This window comes from Macrobrachium nipponense, chromosome 25, assembly GCF_015104395.2.
Source record: "Macrobrachium nipponense isolate FS-2020 chromosome 25, ASM1510439v2, whole genome shotgun sequence".
NCBI lineage: Eukaryota > Metazoa > Arthropoda > Malacostraca > Decapoda > Palaemonidae > Macrobrachium > Macrobrachium nipponense.
The window spans coordinates 55,086,972-55,098,367 of NC_087214.1; positions in this window are offsets into that span (position 1 = coordinate 55,086,972).

Sequence of the window (11,396 nt, forward strand, 5' to 3'; positions counted from 1 at the left end):
AATGGGGAGCGATAAAGAAGCAAATAAAGGCTGACCGAGATCCAGCTTCTTCCTCGTTTCTGGTTCTCAGGCTCCCCAGTTACTCCCTTTGATTACAAGCTGGACTGGATTTCCGCTTTGTGAGTAGCCTCGTTAGGATCTGAAGAAGACTCCGGGTAGATAATTTCTTAATATCATCCTATAATTTTTTTAAATCCTAGGCAAACCGTATTTCGTTGGGGTTTACTCAACAACTTTGGTATTTCGTTCTTCGGTAAAACTATATCCACCAAAATTCCTAACAGTTTCAATTAAGAGAAGCGAAAAAGAAAATAATTATGACCACCATACCCTCCCGTAACTTTCCAGATTTCTTCACATTTTTTCGAAACAAAAATTTGGTCGATACAGAACCCTAAGATCCAAGTGGAAGAAATATGGCACAATTTCGAAACCCACACTTCGGGAGGTTACCAGAGGCGTTAACCACTTAATACTCTGGACAACGGAGGGTTCGACTCCTGCTAAGGGGCTATCAGAAATTACTTCATATTCTTCCAATCGGATCTTAGGCATTGTAGTGACAGATTGAGATGGCATTGTGGTTTATCATAGCCAAAATGGGTTCTTTGCGGTCACCATGGAGGCAAAAAGTACATGAAAATATGGTTGGGTCTTGCATAAAAAAAAAAAAAAAAAACAAAAAAAAAAAAAAAAAATTAATTAGCGTAGACTGTGAACATGGTGGGCAAAAAGGAAATTCGAAAGGTAGCCAATTTGTCGATCCTGGCCAATTGAGAGAGCATCAAGGAACATTAAGTGAGTCATTAAAAAGAGGATTTTTACAGCAGAAAAGTGGTGAGTAAGAAATGCTGTTCCCTTTTTTTGCAACAGCGTTTCCCCTTTCTCATTAAAACTTTGGTTTTACAAAACGTTATTATCACCGTTTACGCTAGTGGAAACTAAGTTCAACTAATTAGTCTGCCTTTTTATGTTGATGGAACCATCACTATCACGGTAACCTCAGACAAGGCTGTGTTTTGGGATCTGTTATAAGATTATAGTTATACCAAGAGCTGGGTTCAGCAAATTAACATTACCTAAGCTACGTGACAATGGGTTTCACGTAAATTACTAATGACCGGGTTATGATGAAAAAACAATCTGATTGGGTGCAGATATAAAACAGTTATTAAAGATTCGGCCAATGTTTTCTTCGCAATAAGAAGCCACGGCAATGCCCATCATGATGGTTCCCGAAGAGAAACCTTTGCCTCCAAGTCAATCCCAAGTCCGGGTTTCTGTACACGAGACATTTCATTATGGCTGTAAATGTCACGCTGTAGCTGCCTGTAATCATTACCAGAGGGCCTGAGGCAAATTTATATGTTAATTCATTATGTTGGGGACCCGCTTGTGTATGGACAACGATTCCCTTGATGTGTGGGAATTTCCAGTTGCCTTAGAGGATGTTGCATTGCGCTGAAGCAATTGTCTCGTTTATATCCCCGCCCTTTCCCTTTAATTTAATTTTGTTTTCAGTGGATTTTATTATTCGAAAATGACGAAAATAAAGTGGGATGGGATTGATTATATTAATTAATTTACAAAGCCTAATAATAGACGAGTATCAACCTACGCGTACTGCTGACAAACAACCAACACAAGCAACATAAAATTATAATATATATAATAATTATCATAGATATAATATTTATATATATATATATAATATTTAGATAATATTATAACCCTGAAAATAAGGCTGAATATTTTTTTTCTCTTCTCTCTCTCTCTCCTCTCTCTCCCTCTCTCTCTTCCTCTCTCTCCTCTCTCTCTCTTATCCTATACTCGATCAAGCTTTCGTATGACAACCGAATGTTGTTGTACCTAACTAAAAGTGGCAATTCCTAAAAACCCGGATTCCTTTATCATCGACTTCTCCGCCTCTATTATGCAAATAGGCATTCGGGGGAACCTTGGAATGGGGACCGTTTACTCTTGCCGGCCGTTGGGTTCTTCTGCCAGTGTTTTAAAACATCCGGTGCCGGAAGAAGGCCCAAAAGGCCCAAACACCACCCTCACTTATATGGGAACGTCATCTGGCGGGAGGTCTCGGCAAACATGGGGAAGTCGCGTGAGCCTTTCTGGTTCTTGGAGGGAGACAACAGGGACGATGGCCTCCCTATTTAAAAAGCTGCTGCCCAATTATGGATTTTAGGAGACTGGAAACTAAGCGCAATAATGGCTTTCTTTGTTTTTTTCACGACATAAAATGTGTTGTTCACGCCGCCACGACAGTTATTATTTTTTCTTTTTTATTCACGTAATTCTTTTTTCGTAACATTTAAGAAATGCAAGTGCCTACAAAATTACCTTGCACAGGAAATATACAGCATGCAAGCCTACAGAATTTAACTCGAATATTACATAAAATAAAAGAGCCAATAATTGATTATGAATTTATCACCCATCCCTCTTTGGTATCCAATAAAGATATAATAATATATTATATAATATATAGATATATAGTATATAATGTATAATATATACTATATATATTATATATATATATATATCAAATTGCAAAGCTACAAATGTCCTTTTAAGAGTCTAAATCTTCCACTTTACCTCCCAAATGGATATATTTCATTTTCATATATTACCGAAGGGGAATTTTATTTTTAGTTGATAACAATTTCGTCCCCCCATGGGATCGAACCACCGTCCAAGGTGGACCGGGGGACGAATAAATCATGGACAGTCAGCTGACGCTATCCAAATCAAGACCAACCAGAGACGCTATAAGTTCCATATCGATTCAGAATCGATATGAGAACTATAGAGTATCTCTGTTGGCAGGATTGGATAGCGTTCAACTGACTTTGCTTGAATTTCGTTCCCCGTCCACCTGGAATGGTGGTTTCGATCCCATGGGGGGACGAAATTGTTATCAACTTAAAAAAATTCCCCCGTTCGCGGTACATATATGGAAAATATATCATTTGGGAGGGTAAAGTGAATTTAGATATTCAAAGGACAATTTGTTAGCTTGAATTGATATATAAAATGGATCACGGTTCGCAGTGATAATTTTCATTCAATATATATATACTATATATATCAATATAGTGCCTGTTTATAAGCAATCAGTTATCAGGACAATATACCCAGCACTAAGATACAAAGGGGAAGATACAGTGACAGTTAAGCAAAACTGTAAGGAAAACAAAAGAACAACCCAAACTGGGAATAAAGATAGAATAATGAACAATATAATAAAAGTTAAAAATTAAAAAAACTTTGGAATAGCTAAAAAGTGTGCTAATTGAATAACGTTTCTCTCCAAAAAAAATGTCTGGTAAATTTTCAAATTTTACATAAAGTGGTAACCCTTTACCTGTTGATAAGTCTTAGAAAAAATCCCAATTTTTGGAACTCCGATAGCCCTGTTATTAAAAACGACACTGCCAAGAATTTTATAAGGATATTAGAAAGACATGAAAAATAAGCAAAAACAGCGGTGCGGTCCATCCAATGTGGTTGAGTATGTCCATATGTCGCCGTTACTCTACCACCAGAGTGGGGGAAAATCTTGCCAATGGAAACACTCTGTTCGAGAGAGGTTTGGAGACAGGAGAAGAGATTTACAGAAAGCAATTTGCCATACATTTATCCCTCTGTTTTGCACGATTCTTTTTACTCAAAAAGGCCGGTGGCCATATAGGTGGGTTGGGTTGCGCATGCAGACTCGAAGTTGAAGAAACTAATAATTTGAAAAAAGTTGAGTGTGAAATTAAAATTTTCATTGAAACCTGTTGTTTAAAATTTTATCATGTAATAATTTAGGGATATTTTTAAAAACAGTTCAATTATTAGATTTCGATTTTGCTTGATGGGACGGAACTGGAAAAACATTATGGGTGAAAAATTCTTTTAAACATGAGCCACTTTGTTAGTTCTTACGTCCCTCTGAAAGGGAAATACGTTCTTAACGAAAAAAAAAATTCAAAATTAAGGAATCCACTAACCCATCTCAAACAGCATGGGGTGAGGAGGGGTTTGGTCAAAGCTCTTGCCACGAAATTTCAAGCATAAGAGACTTATTTACAAAGGTTCGAGATTGTCAACAGCTTTCAGATATGATGTTAAATGTGCGTTTACTCTTTCCATCGACTTGAAAATTAATAGAGGTAATGAGCGAGTCTTATGGATCCGGTTAAAAAAACAATTACCGCAGTTATAAATATATCAACGATAATTGTTCTGTGCAAGACCTCCCCTAAACAAATAAACGTTTCTTGGTCGGAACATCATAATTGATTTTACTTCTCAACGTATCAACTAAAAAAATTAAGAAAGAAAAAATAATAAACCTAATACAAACTGTACAAACTTTTGCCAAACTCTTATGGTTGGGCTTGGATACTACTGACGCAAGTTGAGGGAAAATGGTTAATGGATGGACTTAGGAAATGACAGATTTGTGAGTTACACAAACGCACGCACACCTCACGCGCGCACAACACACACAAACACACGCACATACCCACACACACAACACACAACAAATATATATACTATATATATTATAATATATATATTATAGATATATACTATATATACATACAGAGAGAGAGAGAGAGAGGAGAGAGACGGAGAAAAGGGAAAGAGGAGAGAGAGAGAGAGGAGAGGAGAGAGAGAGAGGTTATATCTGTTTGTTTTGCATAGTCTTTTAAACATATCGCAAAACAGAACTAAGCATTGAAAAGCCAAGTTTTCTACCAAATCACTAAATCTGTTATGGTAAACAAAAAGAAAAAAAAGCTACAAGCAATAAAAAAAACCAGTTGGTTCTTTCCTTGCCGTTGCTACGGAGATATCACGAAGTAAGGGAATCAACTTATCTTGAACAACAAACTCACAAGGAAGAAGGAACGGTAACTGAGCGCTCGGATCTCTGTGTGGAATCAAGTTAAACATTGTATGGATCAACAACTTGCAAATTTGCCATTTGATCCACGGCGGGTTAAAACTAGGGAATGGATGCCAGCTAGCATTATATAACATACTTGATACACAAATATCTATATGTATATATATATATATGTTATAATATATTATATTAATATATATATGCTATAGATATATTAATTAATATATATTACATTAGTTTATATATATATAATATATATATATATAATACATATAATATTATACATATTACACACAACGAACACACACACATATAAATAAGACATATATATTATATATATAATATAAGAAGATACAAATATTAATAATAATATATATGTATACAAGATATCTGAATATGAGATTGAAGCCCAATACCGGTAATAGAATACGTATAACTCAGGATGGTTCTTCTGGAGAAAAAACGTCTCGCATTTTCCTTGACCGACAAAACATAACCTTTGATAAGAAATAGATATTTCATTACTAAGAACGAATTAAGAAACTTGTTTTTCCCATCAAAAGCCAACGAATAAAGACCATCCGGTATTTGGAGGAAAGTATTACAAAAACAATCCACAGGTTTGGTTGGTGGTTAAAAAAAAATTGAGAGATAATTAGCTCTTGAAACAAATTAGCTTTGCGTTGAATCTTCCTTCAATAAGCCGTCTGGTTAATACCTCCCTTTCGAACTTTCTGTAGCAATCCTGACATTTTTTAAAGGTCGAGGTGTTCACTTTTTGTCCTCGTTTTAGGATTTAGGAGCCGCATGAGGGACCCAAAATGGTACTGCCCAAAAGTGAAGAAAAACTACAATACACCAGAGAAGTTATGAGGGAGGATATGAGAACCAAATGGAGGAATTATTTACGAAATTAAACATGCAATTATCTCAACTCTATGATATTTTTTATCTCTGTAAATGCTGCAATTACCGTTACCGTCAGGTTTCCTTTACCTCGTGTTATTTTTTAAACATTCCCCACCATTGCTAAAGGCAAAAAACATACACGTACATTCCATAAGCAAACACTAAGACAAAGGAAAGATGTTATTATAAAGATATCGTTTCGATATGGATATTGTCTAACTTTACTGAGGTTAATCAACTACAGTTTGTTTTGTCTTGTGATAATCTTCATCTATATTCAAATTACGCTCTTAATATTCTGAAAGATATTTGCCACAATCACGTACGAAGGTGGAAACGACCGAAGAGTCTTTTGTGGAGGCGTCTTTTGTGTAGTAGTGGTGTTGGGGCTAAGTGATGCTTGGCAAGAATGTCTTTTGGCCATAAAAACAATTGGACTTACTAAGGATCATCGTCAGTGTGCTCTTTGGTACGCTCCAGAGTGGACATCTCTCTCGCACAAAATATATTTCACGCGCATGTTATTTCAGCCGAAATAGAAAGGTTCTTAATCATTTACTCTAGACAACTACGAGATACACAAATCTCTTACTCAACCACACCCAATTCTCTCTCTTACTCTCTCTGTCACTTTAATATATATATATATATATATATATATATATATATATATATATATATATATATATATATATATGTATATATATATATATATATATATATATATATATATATATATATTCTATTTTCACGCATCTCATATAATTTCAACATGCCACTAAAGTCCTTAAATAATCTTTTTTTATTTTTTCCTTTTTTTAACACTGATAATGCTCGTTCAAAAAGTAACGGAATTGAAAATTGATTATTATTAAGAACTATTCATAAATAAATACAAAGGTCGGTCGTGGGTAGGGGTCGAAAGAGACATTATCAGAGACGTCTTTTCCATGATGATGACTCTTTTCCTCCTGATTGCAAATCACAAAAAAGAAGCTGTTCATGACTTCAGTATACCATTTACTGACTGACAGATGTGGAAGGAAGCTTGGCCACTGAGGGGAAATACAATGAGCCCTACAAAAGGCCATTGACCTATGACTGTTACTAGCACCTATCAGCACAGACCCAGACAGGATATAGCAACTGTTCATTAATCATGTATATCAGGATAGCACGATTAATCTCGCTTCTATAAATGTTGCTAATAACGAGGACATAAAAGAAATAGTTACGTTCTACCATAAACCATATAATGTACGGACTTTCAATATCAAACATTTTACAGGGCGACAGCTTACCGATGCACATTGAATCCAAGAGATATTTTAATCGTAATTTCGTGAAGACTGACATTATATCGACAGGAATACTTTTTTTCCGGCAAAATTCGACTTAATATCAAAAGGAAATGTTCCCTGAAGAAACGTTTCTTTTAATGTTCCTTCGTCGATTTCAGTTTTAATTTTCAAGATTACCTAATTCTAAAAGGAAAGATCCTTCAACTCATTCGTAATATGTGCTCTCGCTCTCTCTCTCTCTCTCTCTCTCTCTCACTCAAGACAGCTGTTGCAGAGACGCGGTGCACAGGTTTTAATACACTTAGATTCACTCAGTCTGTCTGGAAGACGTCATGAAGAAAGTGTTAATATAATTGCGTGAGCTTCCTCTGCCTAATTTATGCCACTCGCGCTGATTTTATTTCAACTCTGGGACTCACTAAACGACTGGGATATATTTCATCCTGACATTTTCGTCGTTGGAAGTGCTGCTGGTAATGACTTCTCGAACCTCTTTTAATCTGTCGGGGAAAAGAATGCGTTCATTCGCTTTTCTTCATCAGCTGATTTATATAATATTCCAAGTTCTCTTAACCTTGTGAACATGCCAGATTCATGCGACTTTCTTTCCAGTTACATCCTGGAACTTACAAATGTGCTGGAATCACGTGCCATCTTCCTCCTCTTGCAATCAGCATTCATTTCGTTCCACCTTGTAAAATGACATCCCTCGACCTTAATCCAATTTGTAGTCGTAGGTGTCATTTATCTTTCTGTCAGATTAACCCAGTCTATTAGACTGAAACTGGAAAATGCCCTTCTCGCTGTACTCAATATTCACCTTCAGCACTCATCTACCCTATGCACCAGTTTCACAGTGCAATAATCATATGGAGAGAGAGAGAGGAGAGAGCAGACAGAGAGAGAGAGAGAGAGAGAGAGAGAGAGAGAGAGAAGCTTTGGAGAAGCGTTACCGCAAATATTACTTATTCATAGTTAAACACCAAGGAACAGGTTTAAAACGAGCCATAGACGCTCAATTTTCATTTATTCGTTTTAGCAAAAACAAAACGAAAAGGGACGTTTATTCGGAGAGCAAGTTCGTTTCAAAATCAGCTTCTAATGACTTGCAATCGCAAACTATAGAAATTATTTTTTGCATATCCCAGTTTTCGCATGGAATTTCATAATTTTTCAAGCGTCATGTTTGTATATTTTCTTTGTTTTTCAGATGCTAATTCTGCAATTCTTTTCATAACTAATACGAAACATATTGATCCTCTTTTCTCTGTATTATTTTACCACAAACCTTTATTCCCAGTTTTGTCTTTTAAGCTTTGGTTCTTTATGGATTCAGGCACAACCAAAATGTCATTTGAAACCCCGAAATCTGTTTTCGATACAATTGCCAAATTTGTAACTACTGATTGTGTGTCAATAGTGCACATAGACCATGTGTTCCACAGGTTCCTTTTCTTGCACAATTTAGGAACCACGAACTGTACATTATTCGTTCCCTAAAATCCTGTGAAAATATAACGAGGTCTACTAATAAGTTATATGTCAAACTACAGTTGCTGCTCATAATAAAAATCTTAAAAGTAGATCCAGGCTATAAAAGCTCACCGGTTTCAGTTTCTGCACAATATTTGTACACACGCTGCGAACCGAACCTTGTATTGTAACCGATTCTTGTAACAAAAACGCAAGTGTGGACGGTTCCTCGAACCCGAACCCCGAACCCGCGAGGTTCGAGGCTCCGTTCGCCCTCCGTCCCGGCAATTGTCGGTTTTTGGGCCCCAAGCAAAGCGAGGTCTCTTTGAACGTTACGCAATGTGTGGACGGGACCTGTATTACGCGCATATCAACAGAGGTTGCTGAACTTGTTGACACCGACTATGAACAAGGCCGTCCATTGTAGAGTCCCTAATTTTGGTCAGTCAGTACGTATATGTCTACCATGGCTGATTGGAGTGAGGAAGAGGTCCTTCAATTTATTAGTTATTACGAAGAAAAGACTTTACTGTGGCCAGAAACTTCTTGGAATCTCATGTCAGCGAGTAATTCCCGACCAGTGTATTCTACCCTTCTAGTATATAACCTTGACTGCCACCATCTTCTTTATTTCGCTTCATCTTCGTTTAAATAAGTGTATAATATACGGGGCAGCTGCTACTTGCATGGTGGCCATCGTCGGTAAACAACCCGGACAGAGACAGACTGATGATCGCAGTGGATTGTAATGAAGTTACGTGTTTAACGTGGTCACGGTTCGTCCTCAACATTTTGACACCTTGTAACCGTATATGCGTAACTCAGTTACACATACAAGGTTCGGCTCTCACGTGTGTACCCACCCGCTCGTATCGGATCACCTGTCTTTGTCTCGACTAAAAGTTGTGCGCAGAAAAGCTCTTAAGACTTTTGTTTGATCTCGGTGTCACTTCGAGTCATTTAATTCACAGCTTCTTGAAAATGAAATGGCTTTCCAAACACCGGAAGTCTAGCCATACATTATTCATTATTTCTATCTGAATTTACCTTTTAACGAATGAAGGCACTGTTTTGGTTATCTCACTGTTTTTGCTGCTTGTAGAAATCATCTTGAACTCAATCCATTTTTTAAATGAATTTGATTCCAGTATACAAAAAAGAAAGCAAATGGCCACAAAAATGAACTTCCATAATGGCAACGGCGAAGTTCTCATCTTGTAGATTCTGGTAAAGAATACACCCCGAATACGGGATTAATAGGTCTTTTTTTATTCCTTATCAGATATGAAATTCGTGTTCTACGAATACATTCCTTTCTATCATAAATTCAAAACAGAAGTACTACAACACTGACTACAAAAGGCCTATTTCTAATTCTGAACAGAACGCAGAGTTTTGCAACATGAACATAAGGGAAGAGCTTGCTACAGTGAGGAGTCCTGATTATCGAGGGTTGCTTGCCTCAAAAAAAAAAAAAAAAAAAAAAAAAAAAAAAAAAAAAAAAAAAAAAACTAAAAAAAAAAAAAAAAAAAAAAAAAAAAAAAAAAAAAAAAAAAAAAAAAATTAGCTTCCAATGCGGAAAAAAGTTTGCAGTTTAAAAATACCTGAATTCCTTTATGTACAGAGGCCGAGTTAGTTTTTTTTTTGTTAAGGATGATCCTTAGGTGCTGAAGATTACCTTCCAATTCTGCTTAATAAAACGAAAAATTAAACAGAAATTCACAGGGGTGAATTTTTTTTTTCTGCACCTTCAAGACATATAACACTATAGTTAATTAACAGACGCGATGAGGTGATCAAAATGGGAAATGATAACAATGAAATGATTAAAAAAAAACCATAGAAACCCATAGAATGTCCAACCGCGCCTTCAGGAAACTATTTCTGCCGCTGTAGGATTATTGCCTGTAAGGAAATAGTGTTGAATAACTGGTGACTGATAAATGGAGAAGAGTGAAACGACTCAATTTGAACGGAAACGTATTTTTGCAATTCATGAACATTCTTTCAATGAATATAGACGATGAAGATTTCCAGGGCAAATAAAGATGAATGTCAAATTCGATCAAACTTTTCATCAAGAAAATGATATCAATATAACGGAACATTCACATCTGATCCGCAACAACTATCAAAACTACCAAAAGGAGCAAAGCACAAGACACTTCAGGCGGAAGACACAAGATTGTTAAGAAAATCAATAAGTAAAAAAACCAGAAAACCTTCCAAATATGTTAAACGAATCAAAATATAAAATAGCAGCATATGAACACTCACCAATATCGACACGGTGCAGAGCGTTCTGAAAAGGAAAAGATAAAGAATGAAATTATCATTAGCATTATGAATCTATTAAATGTTATCATGAAAATGTAACTCCACCATCATTTTTCTGTCTACCACTGGCCACACATCTTCCTGTGTTTTCCCTCAGCACACAACGTCATAATACCCTCCACATTACGTTATGCCAAGATTTACTATGCATTCCAGGGACAACGAGTCATCGTTTTTCTCAAATATCTTTCAAACTAATCATTTTTTGGAAATGGTACTTTGACACAGTGTACAATACACCTCCACCTAATTTTTGGCAAATGCAAAGTCGTATGAGTCAGCAGGAGTCATTAACAGATTCGAACGTCTGCTATCCCCGTCCCTTCCCTCCCTTCCTTTCTCTCGCTTTCTTTATCGCCTGCTTCTCATTTCTCCTCCAATAATACCATTTTCCCTGATATTTTTCACTACCGGCAGATAGTTGCAGAGTTCATAATGAAAATGTTAGCGAGGTTTGACGC